The following is an 18,475-nucleotide window of genomic DNA, read 5'->3' on the forward strand; positions in this document are numbered from 1 at the left end:
CTTCGTCTGCATAGACAGCCATTTGTTAGTGAAATTAGTCACAAGCTCCTTAGGTGAGTCATCGGAAAAGCTGGAGGATGATGAGCGCTCATCTGAAGACAAAGACGCTATTTTGACTGTGAGGTGCATGTAAAAGGTGTGACGTTTTCACACGTGCAAAAACATGAAATGACACTGCGTAAAGTAAAACAAATATAAATTTTATATCTCCTTGGTGCATGCTGCGCCTATTTTTCAAACAGTGTCCAGTAGAAAATAGAGCATTGTTGTTGTTTTTTATTCTCACGCAGAAAACACAGACACAATTGTGGGACTATATTCTTCAGCGGTAGCACACGCACAGTTTGGCTCTGCAGCCTTCTCTTCACTGCCAAGAAAAGTTGGCCGTGAGTATAGAATGATAGTAGACAACTTGTTTTTTGTTTCATTTACGCTTGCTGGATGATCATGTGCTTAAAAGTTCATTGTTTTCAGTTTACCAGTGCCATTTCGGAGCAAGTCCGGAGCAGTTACTAACAAAAATTGCAGTTTGGAGCAGCATGGAGCAGCATTTCTCTTTTGGAGCAGTTTGGAGCAATTGGAGCAGCACTTCCATCACTGCTATGGTGGGGTGATCTTCATGTCCTCCAAATGAACACGTTGCCGAAGAACCTCTGAAGTGAAAGAGACATTTGTGCAAATATTGTATAAATTAAAGCACCTGTAAGCATATTGTTTACTTTAATATTTAATTTGCACTTATGGAAGGCTAAACTTGGAAATGAAAGCATGACGATAAAGTTGCTTGTGTATAAATAGTCGCCGACCATTTTTTCGAACGTCCTGTTATTTGGACCAGCCTAAATATCCGGTCTCTGCCATGGCACCGTTGCATACTCCATAGAGTCAGTGTATATCCTCAACCAAAATTCTGGATATTTGAAACCCCTCTCCTTTGATTATCCTAACTTTTTCTTTCAATCGTAAGCCTACAGCTGCCAAAAACCACTGAAAACGCAAACAGCATTGCTGCCATTTTGTTTTTCTGTAGCCCTGAACCCACGTTAGCCACCCTACCCGCACTGCATTTGTATCATCTGCCGATCTCACATGCAGCCTTGATAGCACGCACTGCTTGCTGCAGTCCTGCGAGGCAGTCGGTCATCAGTCGCCTGCTGTTTCGCATATGGTCGGTCATGGAAGTGACACTGGCGCATTTCACTGATCGACACTGGTCGGTCGGTCGGTCGGTCGGTCGGTCGGTCGGTCGGTCGGTTCAATTATAAATAAATGTAAAGTGTCCCGTCTAATATGAACAACACTTGTTCACAATTTAGCTAGAAAATTTATCCGCGACGTCGGTGGAACAGCCAATCAGATCGGTCGTCTGTGTAACGTTGCTCACCCACGCAACACGCAGCACCGATGCGATCTGCAGCGACGCGCGTATTTGAAATCTTATGAATTACACATTTTGCGCAAGACGCTTCAGTTGGTCCGGCACTGATGCGAAGGACTCGCGATACGGTCTATATGTGCTTGCGAAAAATCGCCCACCTTTTCAGGCACCCTTTAACGCCTGAGAGATTAGCGCTCTCCTGCGATGGAAAACTCGCCAGTGAAAGTAAATGCTGTTGTTAAAGCTGCATCAGTGAAACACGAACCCGTGATTCATTTATCATTTGGGGGTCAAAAATGTCGCTTCATTGTACTTCACCAAACCACGCATTACTAGAGAGCAGCGACTGAACATGAGAGTTACGTGGTCACAACATTTAAAAGTGGTTAGATTAAAGGCTTAGCTATATGACTGGTTGTCCTTGTGTGGCTACTATATAGGAGACATTCAAGAGCACACTTTGAAAACGTTTATGCCTATTGGCTGGAATGTATAAAACTTGTGAATAAGGTATGATTCTCTATACCGGGGTCTCATACACGCGGCCCGCGGGACGTTTCGCTAGCGGCCCGTGGCTTCTCAAGGAATAAAATATTTGTGACTTTGCTAAATGGAACTCGCATTGTTTACTCGTCTATTACGACTACTAACGCTTTGTTCGGTTAAGCAACAGAGATGGGACTGGTCTCGAGCATTTTTTTTTCGCAAAGCACCCCATGCGGACACCATGCCTTGAAACATAACCGCGGAAGAAAATCTCTATATTTCACAATCGGCGGCCAGATTCGAGTCATATTGGAGGTCAGTATTGTTATGTTTCTCGAATGCTGACGCCAAATCCCCTTGCGAAATGATCCATATATCAGATATGGGAAATGCATTCATTAAAATGGCAGCGTTAAATGGCATTTTGTTGCGAAGAGAAATTTCCCCATAACGTGCACTGTGGGAACGGATTCCACAGATGCAAGGAAATATTCATGTGTATGCCAAATACAGGGGACTTTCATGAGACTCCCTGCTTTTCAGTACATTGGCAGTAAGGAGACAGTATTTCATTTCTCTCTTGCTTCAAGTACGAACTGCAGGACTGATGGAAGCAAGCTGTGGCATATAACCGGTAATGTCAAACAAAAGCGCTGAATTCACACTGCAAGGCATACATTACGACACTTAAAAATTATAGCATCCAGCAAAAGGTACAAACTAGTTATTTCAAATTTCGCTCCAGGTTGCCTTATTTAAAACCAGTCGAGGACACCAACATTTCTGAATAACGAGGGTACGTGTTGAACCTGTACCGACCTTCCTGGCGCATCTAAGTGCGGTGCTGGATCGTGCGTTAAGGGGGACAAAAAACTCGCAGGGTCACTTGTGCATTTACCCAAGACGACTCGAAGGCGAAAGCCATCTTCTTTTTCTTCTGAGTCCATGTATTGATCCGGCCCCGTCCCCTTCCGAAAGCTTTCTGCACCTAGCGTGGTTTTTCACTGCCTCCAAGTTCGGAGGCACCTCACCTGGTTTTGCACTGCCTCCGTTATCGGCCAACCTTTGACCAAATTACGATGTCATGTGATTACATCGGCATGTGACGTTACGTCACGTGACGTCATAGTGATGTCATGATGGCGTCATAATGTCGTCACAAAATTTGGTGAGCTGTGACGTCACGATGCCGTCATATGGCGACTTCATCACGTGATGATGATTTTCTGCATCACTCGCGTTGTCCCCGACGCCGCGGGACGCCCACGCCTACAGTCAACATTCGTGTTTGATGAGTCATCTAAGGCTTTCGTCTTCAAAATTATAAATCACGCACTTTCTGTGCCGATAATGATTCGCACAGCTCAATCGATGACCTTCGTGCTCTTTCTTGCAGGAGCCCGTGCGTTCTATCATTACACATAAAAGCCGCCTTAGAGTGCCCTTTACAGCGGTGGTTTCTGGGCCTGAATTGACGGCATTGCTTGGCGACAGCAGCATTGTAGCCACATTAGGCCATGCAGCTGAAGTCTAATATTTGCGCTATTATTTTTTTCTAGTATTATTCTCTGCTATCAGAAAATAAACTTTATTTCTGCGAAGAAATTGCGGCAACTTTTCAAACCGCGCAAAACAATGACTCCGCGGCTGTGCGTGTTGCATCCTCTTTCTTTTTTTTTTTTTGGCCTCCCGGTGTAAGTCGTCCTCTTCATGAAACAGCAATTTCAAAGAAAAAGTATGGAAGGGCGCGCAAGTGTTACTAAGGCAAAAAATTACGTTTGGACGTTGTGAGAGACGTCATCTCTGAACTTTTTTCTGGTGACATTAACGCAACAGCACGGCTGTTGACCATTCGGTATATCATCGCATATACACGTGCATTGCACGATCCTCATATTTTACTGAGTAATAACATGACTCATATTTGACTATAATGTCCACAATGAGCAAAACGTCATGGATCGCTCCTTCACCATGATGTGAGGAGAACCTATAATATGAACTGCAGTCGCCCGTGCGTTTCACGAAGTATTTATTTTAATCTTGCTTGGATGCTTCGGGTCGTAATGAGAACCTTACATTAGTTTTTGATGCGCGCAAATGCCTATCTCGCCTGAGCGTTGCGTCTTTTGTGTGTATGATTTCATTCTACCAAGAAAACAGTAACTTGGATTTCTCTCGATGATCCTGTAGTATCCATAGGTGTAAGGCGTACGGATGCCAACAGTTCTCTTCCAAAATGACCGAAGAGCACAGTGGTTGTATTTGTATGACGTGGGTTCATTTGGCGTCAAACGGCAGTGACGCTTTTCTTTTGATATTCACAGAAATCAATACAACGCTCAAGCATGTCGCACAGACTACTGCGTTGGACTTGACTTTTCACTTCCAAGACGTCGAATATTTCATGTGCCACAGGAAACATTAATATACACATCGTGCTTCACGTAACAAGTAGGATTTTTAATGCTAACCACGACCGAATAAAACCAATGACATATGATTTGCCGTCATGGGGCGCTCTTTAGGGCATTTTCATGTTGAGCTTAATTGGATAATTAACTAAGATCAATTATGCAAAATTCTTAACGTTCACTTTAGGACCAAGTGCGCTTCGTTACGTTGTAGAATGCATTCCAAAGCGGCCGATCCAATTTTTGCGGAAACGTACATGCCGTGTGGTTATTTTCTTCTTGCGTTTGAAGCAAGCCCGAGAAAACAATTATAAAACCACATGACTGCACTCATGCGCTACCGTATTGCAGCGCTTTCACTCGTGTGCCGCCGTCAAAAGTGCTGATGCGGTGTGAAGCCGATGCCTCGATCCGCGGCCTATCGGCCCATTGGCCCATTACTCTACACTGACTATATATATATATATATATATATATATATATATATATATATATATATATATGTTGTGACGTGGTTTATTGACGCGTCTTCAGGGAATGTCAACAAGCGTCTAGAGTAGGGCGTCGGAGAGCGGCGGGTGTCAAGCAGCCAAAATCCGGGCAAGCGCGAGCTGGAGTCCCCTGCTACTCTTGACACTGCGGCTTGCTTGCCTGCTAGCTTGCTCGTGTGTTTCTTCGTCGTCCTCTCTTCACTACATTGGCCCCCGGGAAATAGCGGAGCCATCCTGGCGACTTAAGGCGTTGACAAGATAGCGGGGTCATAATATGGCTTGATCCGAGACACGTGGACGATTTCTCGGCCGCGACGGCGCAAGTCGTCAGATGGTGTCAAGGGCTCGACCTCGTAATTGACGGGAGAAGTCTGAGCAAGAATGCGGTAGGGGCCGTGGTATCGAGCTAGTAACTTGGAGGAAAGTCCAGGAGTGTTCGGCGGTACCCAAAGCCAGACGAGAGCCCCTGTCTTGAAAGCAGCAAGAGGTCCGTCGTCGTCGCGCCTAAGCTTCTGGCGACCTTGGTCTTCTGTCGTAAATGAACGGGCCACTGTCGGCAATCTTCTGCGTACCTGGCAAACTCGGAAATTGGGCTGTACTCACATGCGTCCGGTGTGTAAGGAAGCATAGTGTCCAGCATGCATGATGGCTCTCGTCCGTATAAAAGAAAGAACGGTAAGAATCCTGTGGTGGCTTGCGTAGCAGTGTTGTACGCGTATGTCACGAAAGGAAGAACGGTGTCCCAGTTGGTCTGGTCGGATGCGGTGTACATCGTCAGCATATCGCCGAGAGTGCGATTAAATTCTTTCGGTTAGGCCATTGGTTTGTGGATGATATGCGGTCGTCATGCGGTGAACGATATTGCACTGAACGAGCAATGCTTCAATAGCTTCGGACAGGAAAACACGTCTCTGTCGCTCAAAAGTTCGCGCGGGGCGCCGTGGCGCAGGACGAAGTTGCGTAGAATGAAAAACGCAACTTCTCTGGCTGTTGCTGTGCCAAAGCTGCAGTCTCTGCGTAACGCGTGAGGTGGTCTACGCCGACAATAATCCATCTGTTCCCAGAAGTGGTCGAGGGAAGCGGGCCGTATAAATCAATACCGACGCGGTCAAACGGACGCGCCGGGCACGGGAGAGGCTGAAGTGTACCGGCTGGTCGTTGGGGTGGAGCCTTTCGTCGCTGACAGGCGGTACAAGTGCGGACATACTTGCACACAAAATGAATACAGTCTGCGCCAATAGTATCGCTGACGCAGGCGGTTGTAGGTCTTGAGAACGCCGGCGTGAGCGCTTTGGCGGGTCGGTGTGAAAAGCAGCGCACATTTCCATGCGCATGTGGCGACGTATCAAAGGAGCCACCTCCGACCATCAGACGCGTAGTTCCGCCGATAGAGGAGACCATTCTCGAATAGCGAAATGGGGCGCTTGGCGACGAAGAGTTCTTGAAGCGGGGTAAGCTGATGGATCAGCCAGAAAGTCGAGCATGTGGCAAACCCACGCATCCTTGCGTTGCTCCAACGACATGTCTGCGACGTCTATTGCGACAAGGAAGCTGATGGGGAAGCTGTGTCGGACGCTAGCGGTTACATATTTGCTCAGATTTTGCACAAATATACATGAATGCTGGACACCTTCACCAGATAAACAAAATGAAAAAGATAAGATTAGCACAGTAAGTAGTACATTGCGCTAAAAGAGCAAGACACAATATATGGTACTTGAACACTACTTGAAGGTTAGTTGGTGGCAACGGGATGAAGGCATGGTCAGTTTATTTCAGCAGCACACGACATTCGAAGAATGTGTATTACTCAACGACCAGGTGAAATAAGCCTATAGACCAGAACACACAGAATTTCATGCGCATCGCCATATTTACATCGCCCTGTCGCGCCATCTATCGCAACGCGACGAAACAACATGCGCGGGCTGCCACACCAGCAGACGCTACACAGAGCAAACGTGAAACTCCCGAAACTCAGCCCGTCGGAGAGCGTGTTTCGCGTCTTTCTAGCCTGGACATTTTCGCTGATTTTATTGGAACATCAAGAACATCTTGCTCATGCAAGTCCGCAATGTATACAGTACGTGCTGAGTGGGCTGCGGAAAGCAACCTCGTCAGATACGTACGCTGTTACATTTGTAAAAAAACGTTCTCGCTGTAGTTACGCGTGAATCGTAATGGCAGTGCAGCTCGCGAAAGAGTGAAACGATGTTTTGTTGCGCCATATTCACAAGTTGTGCACAAAGTTTTGTGAAATGTGATCATTTCAGCATGCATCGCGTAATTAATTAGAGTACGCTTTACGGGTAGTTTCGCGGAACGTAATTTTTGTTCACGAGCGCTCTTACAATAATGCGTCTTGCTCACAAAAGCGTGGCTATCAGAGAGTATAACCTGCAGTATCGTTCAGCGATCCCTTTTGGAAGCTACCTGCGCGATTTTATTCTTGTAATGGCAACGGGTACACATCCTTTCGAGTAATCTTACTGAGGCGGCGATAGTCAACGCAGAACCTTATTGATCCATCCTTCTTGCGCACAAGTACGACAGGAGAGGACCAGGGGCTCTGGGACGGCTGTATCACTTGCGCGTTTAAGCATGTCGTCGACTTGTTCGTTGATAATTTGCCGTTCTGCCGCGGAAAACTCGATAGGGTCGTTGGCGTAAGGGAGCATGTGAAACCGGTGTCGATGTGGTGTGTGACGCTCGTCGTGCGGCCCAAGGTGGGCTGGGCACAATCGAAGGGACGAGCGGAAGTCCTGCAGAAGGGCGAGGAGTTGGCTGCGATGCGATGGCGGTAGATCGTCGGCGATTGAAGGGCGGAAATTATCTGGGGCTGAAGAGTTGGGAACAGGTGACGTCATGGCGTTCAGCTGAAGGTGGTGTTGGTCCTCAGAGAAGCCAGGGAACGCAAGAGATCGACGTCTTGTACGTGCCCCAAAGATTCCCCGCGAAGCAAGGTAACGGCGAACGTCAGCGAGTTGGCAACGAGCATTATCGTAGCGCCAGAGTTAATCGATAGTACTGCAAAGGGCAGTCGTAAGCCGCGACGACGTAGAAATACGTCCGACGGGCAAAGAGTGCTGTTCCGTCTGGTGCGGTCGTACAGGTCAGTGCTACAAGGGTCCACTGTGTCCTCAGCGACGACTAGTTTGTGGGGAGGGTATCGACGAAAGACAGGTCTGCAGCGGCATAAGAGCTACTTCTGCACGAGAACAGTCTATGATGGCGCTATGACTCGATAGGAAGTCCCAACCGAGAATAATGTCGTGGGAGCAGGACGGTAGCACAAAGAACTCGATCACGTAAAGTGCACCTTGTATGGTGACTCGCACAGTGCAGACAGCTGACGGCGCAATGCACTGTGAGCTGGCAGTACGGAGCATAGTCCTGATAACGACGTCGTCAACTTCTTTATCTTGCGGCACAGTGTCTCAGAGATGACGGAACGGCGGCCCCTGTGTCAATAAGCGCAACGGCGGCGGTTCCTTCGACATCGACGTCCTATAAACATTTGGCGGCGAAACACAATGGAGGCCTTGGGCAGTTCGACTGCATGCAGCTCTTGCCTCCGGAACTGCAGCAATCAGTTTCCCTCCTCTGTAGCTGAGCGACGGACGCATGGGTGACAGAGAGCGTCGTCGAGGAGATGGTGATCGACGATTGGAGAAGGATGGTCGATTATCAGCGGCGTACCTAGGTGGTGTCCGTGACGACGAAGGATCAGGTGTGGCCACGGTGTCGAAGAAAGAAGGTGGGCAACGGCGGCAGTGGCGAGCGACGTGTCCAGCGACACCGCAGGCGAAGCAGATGGGCCTGTTGTCCGGCGTTCGCCACACGTCTTGACGGCCGAAAAAACGAAGGCGAGGGCCCCGCGTAGTGAAGGCGGCCGACGAAGTCGTGGTCAGCGGCGAGGCAGGGGTCGGCATCGCAGGGAGTTGGCATCGCAGGGGTTGGCATCGCAGGTCGGGTATACGGCATAGGCTGCTGAGGGGGCCGAGCAGCGACAGCTGCGTAAGGTGAGCGGCGCAGTGACGAGTGGTTGTTGGGTATAGATGGTGGTAGGTGCTCAGCAATTTGAGTCCGAATGACGTGTTGAAGGTCAGGGGCCAAAGTCTGCACTGGCTCGTTCGTGAGAGGTAGTAGTAAAAGCTGACGTGCTACCTCTTCGCGGATAGACTCCTTGATGGTGGATAGCAGCGGCTGCTGATCGGCAGGGCGAGCAGTAACGTGCAAGCTCGATAGCGTGTCGGTCGTGAGGGCTTGGCGCGCGATCAAGCGCTGCCGACGCACTCGTCAAAGCTCTGACACAAGGATACGAGGGCAGCGACTGTGGTGGGATTCCTTGCGAGGAGCATCTGAAAGCATCGTCCTCGATGCCCTTCAGGATGTGCTTGATCTATCCTCTTCGGTCATGGTAGAGTTCACGCGGTTGCAGAGGTTCAGCACATCCTCAATGTAGCCCGTGAAGTTCTCGCCGGGTTGCTGCGCGCGTTGACGCAAGCGCTGCTCTGCCGAAGCTGTGCGAGCCGATGGCCGACCGAAAACGTCCCGCAACGGAAGTCTTAAAGACGGACCAAGTGGGAATGTCGCTCTCGTGGTTGTTATACCACAGCTGGGCGATGTCCGCAAGGTAGAACTGGACGTAACCAAGCTTCATTTGGTCGTCCCATTTGTTGCTGGCACTCACACGTTCGTATTTCGAGAGCCATTCTTCCACGTCCGAGTCACCTGAGCCGGTAAAGATGGGTGGATCTCGCTGGCGGAACCCGGCGCCGCAGGTGACGTGGACTGCCGAAGGTCCCGACTGGAGAGGGGTCTCCTCGGCCATGGTGGCGATGTGGTCACGAACCGGGGGGAGTTTCCGGGAGCGAAGGTCCAGGTTGGTACTGGGAATCCACGTACCTCCACCAAATGTGACGTGGTTTATTGACGCGTCTTCAGGGAATGTCAACAAGGGTCTAGAGTAGGGCGTCGGAGAGCGGCGGGCGTCAAGCAGCCAAAATCCGGGCAAGCGCGAGCTGGAGTCCCCTGCTACTCTTGACACTGCGGCTTGCTTGCCTGCTAGCTTGCTCGTGTGTTTCTTCGTCGTCCTCTCTTCACTACAATATCAGTGGCGTAGCCAGGAATTTTGTTCGGGGGGGGGGCTCACGTTGCAGCGCGACCTCCTCATTGAATTTTTAGAACGACTAAGTATATGAATAACATTTATTTATTTATTTATTTATTTATTTATTTATTTATTTATTTATTTATATATTTATTTATTATTCCTCAAAGGTCCCATATGGGACTTTACATGAGGGGTGGGCGTCATAAAATGGCGGTATCGATGAAGGTGTATGTTAGGATGTGGTTGAGTCTGCTTCCTGGATGGCATTTTTGAAGCGCGCAAAATCGCGGATGACTGCTGCTTCGTTCGGAAGGTCATTCCAGTCTCGGGTGGTGCGCAAAAAGAAGGGCTGCTGAAATGATGGTGTGGGCACATGGCGGAATCACAGCATTTGGATGACTTGTGCGATGACCTCGATGGACCGGCTGGATGAGGTGGTTGTCACGCGGGGGTTGAATAAAAGGAATCTGTGAAAAAGGCAGAGACGTGCAATACGACGACGAAGAGCGAGGGTAGAAAGATTTAACTGGGATTTGAGGGCGGAGACGCTCGAGTAGCGGGAATAATCTGAAACAATGAATCTGGTTGCTCGGTTCTGTACTGACTCAAGTATTTCGATATGATTAGTTTGGTGGGGGTCAAAGACAGCAGCTGCATACTCAAGTTTGGTCTGACAATGGTGTTATAAGCGAGTAGTTTAACGGAAGGTGGTGCCATGGAAATGTTACGGCGTATGTACCCGAGAGCGCGGTTATCGGAGTGAATTATGTGATTTATATGGTCGCCCCAAGATAGGTTACTCGAAAGATGGACACGCAGGTATTTAATCGAGTCAGTAGCAGCTATATGACAGTTGTTGATTGTGTAAGTAGCCGGCGTGTGGTTTCGGCGACGATGGAAAAAAAATTAGTAATGTTTTTTTCGCATTAAGGGACATCAACCAGGTGGTACACCACTGCTGAATGCGTGAGAGGTCATGCTGTAGAGAGGAGACATCGGTGGGGTTATTTATAGGGCGGTAGAGGACACAATCATCAGCAAAAAGACGGATGTTAGATTCAACGGAAAGCGGAATATCGTTAATGTATATTAGGAATAAAAGAGGCCCTAGGACGATACCCTGGGGCACGCTGGACAAGACATGCGAGAGGTCGGAGGAGTGATCATTAACATGCACGAATTGTTTACGGTTTGTTAGGAATGCTTTAATCCAGTTAAAAACATGCCGATGAAGGTTTAGACGCGAGGTTTTTGAAGGAGACGGGAGTGGGGTACCTTATCGAAGGCTTTTTCAAAATCTAAGAACAGTGTGTCAATTGGGATGTTACGGTCCATATGAAGGTGAATGTCGTGCAGGAATAATGTTAGTTGGGTCTCGCATGAGTGATCTTTACGAAAGCCATGTTGGTTTGGGTGAAAGAAGTTTACGGATGATAAAAATGTAGCAACATGAGAAAAGATGACGTGTTCCATGATCTTTGAACAAACACTAGTGAGCGAGATTGGTCGGTAGTAACCTGCAAATGAGCGGTCACCTTTCTTGAAGACCGGAAAGACCTTCCCAACTCTCCAGTGTAATGGGACTTGACCTGTGTCGGGTGACTGCTGAAAAATTGACAATATGGAACTGCATACATGTTTAGTATTTTTCAGAATTTTGGCGTTTATGCCATCTATACCGCATGACGAAGAGTTCTTTAATTGGTTAATAACTTTTACAATTCCCTCTGAATTGAATACAATCTTTGGCATTGGCGGAAAAGCAAAATGCGGAAAATCAGGAAGTTCGTTGTTAGGTTCGTTAGTAAAGACGGAACAAAATGCAGAGTTGACGGATGGAACGTCGCAGTCGGCAACGGGGGATCCAGAAGTGTCACAAAGAGAGACTGTGGTTTTGTCGTCCGGTTTCATAATTTTCCAAAAGCGGCGTGGGTATGTACATGTATTACCATGTACATACATTGTCACTGGTATTACCATTAATATGTATTACCAGTGACAATTTGTATTAGATGCTGCAAATCACTTCTTGAATGCTGCCCTCTGTTAAGAACGAGTAAGAAATGTGTTTTTTCGTAAAAATATTATGTTGGCATGCCCGCAAAATCTTTCCAGGAATAACTGTCTTCAATCTTTTCAATATTTGTGTGTGTGTGTGTGTGTTGTGTGTGTAACAGGTACGGCAAATATCACGTAAACTTCGGAACTGCATCAGCTTTGAACTGAAGAGGTGCCTGATAACAAAAAAATGAAGTCCACGAAATAACCAGGATTTTAATGCAGATTGTTTACGCAAAATGTTCATCTTTTTGCACAAATGATGCGGCCAGGGAAAAGCAAGAATGGGAAAGTACACCTCGAATACGGGCAAAATATAAGTCACCGGAAACAGTGCGCAGTATGCTTACGCAAAACTTCACAAATGTACATTTAAATATGCAATCAATAAACGGAACTAAGCAATGATCACTATACATAATGCCAACTGATATGTCCTTGGGCCAAGCTGCTGTCTCGGACGCACCATGTAACAGAACTATAAAGGAAGAGCGCAGAAATAACGAAAGAAACTACTTCAAAACTGTTTTAAAAGTGCGAACCACTATTGTGCACTCAATTTAAAGGAAGGTTGCCGCTTCTAGTTCAAAAAGCAATGAAGAACAAAAACGACAAATGAAAGTAACAAACAATGCTGTTAGTACGGCTTCCCAATAGTTGAATTTGTTTGGTAACGCCGCGTATGCCGACCTCTCAGTGAACAAGGTGAAGCTGTCGATTGGCTGGTAATGTCCACCTGATGCCCGTATTCTTATGTTTATATTAGGTCACAGTGTTAACTGCTAAAAGGTACAAAATCCTCACGGCTTTAAAAGGTGGTGAACAATAATATTGCGTCAGAATTACGGGCTCATTGACCTGAACTCTGGAACAGTAGTGTCTTTTCCTTTCGTTTGCGCTGATTTTTGTCCTGCTCGGTATCAAAGGACAACGTTGACCCGGCGAGGAAGCTTAGCGAAGCGGTCAATGACTTCCGACACGCTGATGTCGACATTTCTGTGGGCGTACAGAAGTGCCTGGCCAACCATGCGTTTCCTCAGACATCGTGGAGCGTAAGTAGTTCTTAAGTAACCTCATACTTGAAAACGTTCCCTCTGCGCTGGCAGTGGTCACTGGAAGGGTGACTAGAATCCGGAGTAGCTTGTACACATTCGCACAGAACCTGCTGTCGCAATGAGAGAGGGCATCGGTTCCTGTACCGGGGCTCTGGTTTGCTGCTTTGTTCGCCCACTTTGTCCACCATAGTCGCAGTTCTCCAAAACCAGCCCTCGTTTCGACGTCATGCGCAAAAACGGTCAGGAGATTTTCTGCTCCTTTCTCCCGATCATCTTGCATTGGTGGTATTGCGGATGATACAATTAATGAAAAGTCCTTTAGAAGTGTCCTGTGCTTTTCGAACCGTTGGTTTAACTGGGCTAGTACGTGGTTCATGAACGGAATGAACAGGGTTCTGCGAAAATATTCTTCCGCACTTTCGAATGCATTGCTCCCAAGGTTTTGCTTCCGGACACCGGCTCGACGGCTGGTGATCTCCACATTCAGTTTTTCTGCCAATGCCTGCATTTGTGCAAATATTTTTGAGAAAGAAACATTCGTGTTCTTGCGGTCACTTTCAATTGTCTGCTGTATCACTTCTATGTCGTCAATGGCAGCGCTCATGTCGATACTCCTCGTCTGCAGCTTCTTTGACAGTGGCAAAGTCAGTGCTAACACGTGTTCCGTCACATGCAGGCTTACAAGGAACGCTGGTGAAAAGAGTGCCAACATTAGACTGTTTGCCTGCACTGGACTTTCGCCATTTCCGTTAAACCTAATCTCCTCTAGTGCTGCGATCAACGGCTCAAAGAGGCTCACAAATGAAAGCACTGCATCGTGCTTCTCGGCCCAGCGCGTTTCGCATAGTCCCAAAAGGCGCTGCCTTGTAGGCTCAGGACAGCTCAAACTTATCACTTTTCGCAAAACGTGTGAGCGGCTAGAAGATTTACGGAAAAAGGCTGACGTCGCCTTCAGAGTCCCAAAACAGTTTCGAATGTCTGTGATGGAGCATGCTGCACACACAACTAGATAAAGGGAGTGACACGCGCAGTGAGTACATAGAGTGCGGCTGGATATTTCTCACGGACAGCAGCTTGAACACCATTCGTTTTGTCGGCCATCGAACTTGCACCACCGTAGCCTTGACCACGGAGATGCTGCATGTTAATTCCCATTTCTATAAGGAGCCTTATGATGGTGTCGGCCAGGGCCCGGCCATTTGGTCGTGAATTGGCACAAAGCCTAAGAACACTTCTTCGATTCCGTTCGCATCCTTATTAAGGTACCTTGCACAAAGAGTAAGCTGCTCGATACCCGCAACATCCGTCGTTTCATCAGCAAGTACGGAGAAGCAGCCTGCAGCGTTTACTTTTGCGACTAGGCTTTCCTTGATGATTGCAGCAGAGATTTCTATAATGTGGTTTTGTACATATAAACTAAAATATGAGGCCTTATTTGGGCAACTTTCCAAATGCTTTTTTTTATCTGTGTCGCCACAATCCGCGCGCATGCGAAGCAGCTCTTTGAAGTTGCCTGTATTTGTAGAGGAGGCTGTGCTTGAATCCATGGGACCACTGTCTCTATGTCCACGGAGAGCCACACCTTGCCACCCGCAAAAGAGAACTGTCTCAACAATAGGCTGTAACTTCCTTCGGATCTCTCTTATTTGAATTTGCCTGCCATGGTCCAGCTGATCAACAACACTGGGCACACATCCTGAGAAGGTTTGAAGAAAACTATCGGCTACCAGATGAGCGTCAGTGTGATATTTAGTGACTTCATGTGCACCGAAGACTTCGAGGGCGTGCTTCCACTTTTGAAATGGCTTGGATACGAGGGCCTTAGTGCGCGCATGTTGGCCCTTGCCAATCTCACTTCTGCTAAAAAGGACACACACTCGGCAAAACGCACCCTCTTAAAGCGCTGAGAAGCTAAGCCATCGGTACCTGTCCAGCCAAGCCACGTAAACATTCGTTTCTGCTTAAAAATCGTTCATAGACTTAAACATATAGCATGGCGGAGGAATCCAAGGAGAAGCTAGCAGTTGATGTTTTGTGTCATCATCCACTTTTGAGCCATCTGTGTAGAGCCCGATATCAAACTTGCTTCTGCTACATTTTGAGGGTCATAAAAAGATAAATAATTAAATAAATGATAATCAGGCTGAAGCCCAATAAATCCCACCACCCGGGTGACGCCGCTGGTTGGTGGTGTATGAGAGCACGAAAAATTTCGGGGGGGGGCTGAAGCCCATAAGCCCCCCCCCCCCGCTACGCCCCTGCAATATATTATATATATATATTATATATATATATGTGTGTGTGTGTTTGTGTGTGTGTGTGTGTGTGGTGTGTGTGTGTGTGTGTGTGTGTGTGTGGGTGTGGTGTGTGTGTGTAGAGCTCATCATTTGAAATATTAGCGAACATTTTTCAGGATAACATACGCAATGGCGGACCAGCGAACCAAGAAAACTCGTGAGAACCTTTTGTAGCCTATTAAAATTAATTAAATAATTATTACACTTGTAATTAATTCTTTGCGTTAGGAATCCTTGAGGCTAAATGACACATATGTTGTCTAATACACTCTATGGTGCTGCGAAGAAAGCGTAACGGCTTACCTTTTAAGATTCGGACATCCACCGACCCAATTACAATGTGGCACAATTCTAAGACAAGGAAAAAGGTGAACGCTTTTTTACTCACTTCCATCACGTTCGCGAGTCTCAGCTGATGGACGCCCCTGAAAAAAAAAACATTACCCTACATGTAATGTTAGGTTAAGCTCTCATTTACTTTTAGGGGAGAAGATACAAGGAAGGGGACGGGTGGTACACGGTTGTCGGCGCATCTAGGTTGATGTGTTGGACTGCGGTGCGAAATCTCTTTTACTTTGATAGCCAAAATAAAACATTTACTCCTGATTTCAGATTCTTGTCATTAGAAGAGGGAGAAAAAGAAAAAAGAAATCTTTCTTCCCAGAAGAAGAAGTAAACATCATTTATAAACTTCGATCAAAATGCCTTGCAACCTGCCGCAAGTTAAAAACACACCGAATCATGACTAACCGTCTAGCTTTTTACGCCATAGTTTACTATATCGTGAGCTTTCCATTTTAATGTAAGCAGAAAAGAGCACAAAATTTTCGCTTACCCTGGGCCAGTCTAATTAAAGTGATCGCAAAAAAATTTTTAAATGCCAGTATCGGCCTTCAGCGAGCAATTACTCTCTTTTAGTAATGCGATAACTGGTTACGTTCTTCCCAAAACACGCATTCGGCTTCTTACCTCAATCACGTTTCCACAAACGACAGCTGAATTAGGAACAACACTTCTTGCGTTGGCCCGCTCCGTTCGAAAGCAAAAAACACAGAAAACACCGGAAACAAAAAGAAACAGTGCTATAACTAAATACATTAAACCTACTATGTTTTGGACGAACTCCTTTACTGTATAATACTGGCAGGAAGGAATACAAAAGGGAGAAGGCAGGGTGGTTAACGCCTCTTTAAACTGCCTTATGACCAGCATTGATAAAAGTTGTAACTGCAACTCACCTTACAATAATGTCGTTTCTGGGGAAACTTTACAAGAATTCCGTGCAACAGAGGCGTTGCGAAGGAGTGAATATAAAAATTGCCTTCGCGCTTCCTATGCTCTCTGCAGCCGCTCTCTTATAGCTAGAACCTATACACGCAGCACTATTGCTCAGGCTGAAAAGTTGCGCAGCGCTGGACGTGCTGTCGTAACTAGCTAACACGCCTGCTTTCTGCACTTTTCAGGAAGAGAAGGTCAAACGCGAAAATGCCTGCACAGATGCCAAGATACACATGCAAATAATTCTGAAACGCATGCACCGGGTGTTTTAATAAATGGCTCCGAAATTCCTCCAAAATAATGAAAACGCGGTATTTCCTCGCTACCTTCAAGAAAGTTTATCTTACTCCAATATCATGCAAAAAAAATTGGAAAAGGAAGACGTATACATAACAATGGATAACCGTTGCCACAATAGCACTTCTACAGTCCACCGCTCTACCAAATGAGCTACCGACGGAGCGAGGTGTGGTTCTTTACGAGCTCTCTTTCACTGCGTTTTTCGCGACCTTCGTATTTAAGAAAACGCCGAAAATTCCTTGTAGGCATCACTCTACTCCACAACCGAGAAAGGTGAGGGGAATCAAAGATAACAAGAAATATTGGCGAAATTAAGATAACGGCGAAAAAAATCCGCCCACCCGGAAGCCCAATGCTGTTCCGTATTCTAGTGAATATTCAGTTCAGTGAACTTTCAGTTAAGTGAACTATTTCTTTGGGTCTTGAAGTTCACTCAAGTGAGAGTTCACTGTATTGATATTACTAGTGCTTTGTTTTATTACGGTACTGTATTACTTTCTTACTGTATAATATTACTGCCCAATTGTTGTACAATTTCCCGTTTACCATTCCCCTCCGAAATGCCCTCGGGCATGGAGGGTACAATAAATAAATGAAAATAAAAGGATAAATATTACAAACACTATTGCCTCTTCTGCATTCAGTGTATCGAACGTATTTTATTTTATATGGACAACCTCGACGGGTTTTTGCCGTCGCCATCGTGTCCTGTATCAAGTCCAAATTGATAACATCCCCCCGCGCATCGTATGTTCTACTGCGGGTAAAAGCGCGCGAGCGGGGGCGACGAACGCGGCTGAAGCAAAGATCAAACGAGCCGACCCATCTCCCTCGCTCGGAGGGCACATGCGATAACATCAGCCCGCTCGGAAGGCCTGCCGTCGAAGAAGAGAGGAAACGCCCCGCCCGTTTTGAACGAGCATGAAAAGACGCGAGGAAGGGGGGGGGGGGGTGTCACTCGAGCAGCGACTTTGAACTTTGATTCTAAGGGCGCGGTCGCGATCTCTGGCGCTCGCGCTATCTCCGCAGCCATCAGCAGGCGGCTCGTATACCCTTCTACGTGCTGCGATCTCAACGCGAAGAGACCGTGCGGAAAGAACATTTCTCCCTGGAGCGGCCATGTTCTCTTAAACATGCGTTTTGTAGAGTTACGCGAGATCGGATGCAAAAGAGTTAGTTGCCAACCTCACTTCGTATAACATTACAATTTGTTGCTATCGCCTTCATTGTTCGCCCTTGCGGTGAAGCTGTGGCTTTTTCTCACAGGATAGAAATACGCGTAACAGGTTCACGAGCACCGCGTTGCCAAGGTCATGGATTCTACCACGACTCGCTGCCGCCGCGGTTTGGGAGGAGGGCTATCACAAACAAGGTGCATATACATATACAGACGAAACAGTCAGGCTGCAGTGAATTTGAGAAGTGCGAATCTATTACTTTTTTAAAGTTCAAATTATATGTGTGGGCAATCATTCTAATGAGACAGACTAAAAGTTAACGTTATGAGCACTGTTTTTAATTGTTTTATATAGCGCCCTATTTAGCCCTCCTACATTCCGAAAGCTTTCCAACTCCGCATTTGCGCAGTATGAGTATTAGAAC

General features: G+C 47.0%; 1 long non-coding RNA gene across 1 annotated transcript in view; it reads right to left on the reverse strand.

Moving 5' to 3' along the window:
- Positions 1-427: 427 nt before the first annotated feature.
- LOC125756951 (uncharacterized) overlaps positions 428-18,475 on the reverse strand; it is a 129,377-nt gene continuing 111,329 nt past the window's right edge. The window contains exon 3 of the long non-coding RNA XR_007414955.1: positions 428-653. This is a non-coding gene — a long non-coding RNA (uncharacterized LOC125756951). The remainder of the gene's footprint in view (positions 654-18,475) is intronic.

This window comes from Rhipicephalus sanguineus, chromosome 1 (assembly GCF_013339695.2).
Source record: "Rhipicephalus sanguineus isolate Rsan-2018 chromosome 1, BIME_Rsan_1.4, whole genome shotgun sequence".
Classification (NCBI taxonomy): domain Eukaryota; kingdom Metazoa; phylum Arthropoda; class Arachnida; order Ixodida; family Ixodidae; genus Rhipicephalus; species Rhipicephalus sanguineus.